Source organism: Alexandromys fortis, unplaced genomic scaffold, assembly GCF_014885135.2.
Source record: "Alexandromys fortis isolate MF-2015 unplaced genomic scaffold, M_Fortis_MF-2015_v1.1 scaffold_212, whole genome shotgun sequence".
Taxonomy (NCBI): Eukaryota; Metazoa; Chordata; class Mammalia; order Rodentia; family Cricetidae; genus Alexandromys; species Alexandromys fortis.
This window is the reverse complement of record NW_026068091.1, coordinates 48012-48663: the sequence shown is the minus strand read 5'-3', so window position 1 is coordinate 48663 and position 652 is coordinate 48012.

The window sequence follows — 652 nt, the reverse complement described above, 5'->3', positions numbered from 1 at the left end:
CGCTAATAATTTATTAGAACTAAAGCCCCCTCCTCCTCGCCTGTCCCCTGCTTTCATTAAGGTATTTAAACCTGGGGATTTCACTGCTCTCCCCCGTCATGGAGGGAGGAAGGGAGCCCCCCAACCTCAGTGAGGACAGCCCCGAGCAGGCCCCGGGGCAAAGAGGGGTGTGGAGGGAATCCCCCCCAGATCAGCCTCACCACCCAGTAACGTGGCCAGGAAAGGGTTAATGAGAGCCAAGGTGGGTACCTGGTGCCATGGCTAGAGGCCTGGGGAAGAACAAGCACATATCTGGCTGCTCCCAGCTCTCCTCTTCCCTGCCCCTGGATCTGGGCCTCCAGGGACATGGAGCCTGCAGCCCTCTGGGATGCAGGAGAAGGGAGGGGTGCAGAGTGGGAGGAAGAGTCAGGCCTGAGCCAGGGGGTGACCTGGGGGGCTATGGCTGACACTGGAAAATGGGATTTTGCACTGGATTTGTTTTTTGTTTTTGTTTTCCTTTAAAATAAAAACAAAAGCTCCAAACTTGTGTCTGATTGGGAGCACAGCCCTGGAACCTCATGCCCTGCCCTCCCGAGAGGTCCTAATTACAGTCCTGGAATGAGCTCCCTGTTTTGTTAGAGGGACCATTCGTTAGGAAGAAGCTCTGGACTCA